The following is a 750-nucleotide window of genomic DNA, read 5'->3' on the forward strand; positions in this document are numbered from 1 at the left end:
TTAGAGGGGGTGTATGTCATCACACACACAAGGGTAGGGCGAGGGCTTTTTGACAAGGTCCAGCTCACATAAATGGTCTGGCTACACAACATCCCTGATTGTGTTAACATATTTCAGGTTTTTCACATTTAACCCATCCAGTGCCACATAAAAGCTCCATGTGAGATGAGAGAGGATGAAAGAGAGCACTGACTCATGAAGCCATCAAAGTGTTTTTTTTTAAGGCTTAACCAGACTATACTGTTTCCGTTAAACTCAATGCTGTGTTTCCCCACTTTCTTGCCAAGTCAAACCTTGCATCTTTTGCCAGATGTTCCCTTCCCTGAACTATCTAACAGACAACTGCTAAGTGTCCAGACTCACTTTTATACAGAGGCCCAAGGTGTAGCCAAGTCAAACAGTATTTGAAACAAGATTATTTTGAACTTCTGAATCATGCAAAGCTACTTTAGCAGGCTCAGACTAAATGTATCAAGCTTGAAACATGTTCATAAAGAAAAGTCTCCCCATGAATCAAACCTTTCAAAATGATGATTGCTGGATCAACTGCAGGGTCAAAAAGGGTTATGTAAAAACTCAAAAAAAAAAAAAAAATTACCAGTTGCGTTATTGGCTGAAGCAGAATTAATTGTAGTTCCTGAGAGAAAAAGCACAGAAACCAAAGTCAAATAGTAAGACATTATTAGTATGAATAGCAGAGGCAAGATTTATGATTCTTGTAAAAACATTTTTGGTTTTTATTCACTCATT

The sequence above is a fragment of the Oreochromis aureus genome, linkage group 6, assembly GCF_013358895.1.
Source record: "Oreochromis aureus strain Israel breed Guangdong linkage group 6, ZZ_aureus, whole genome shotgun sequence".
NCBI lineage: Eukaryota > Metazoa > Chordata > Actinopteri > Cichliformes > Cichlidae > Oreochromis > Oreochromis aureus.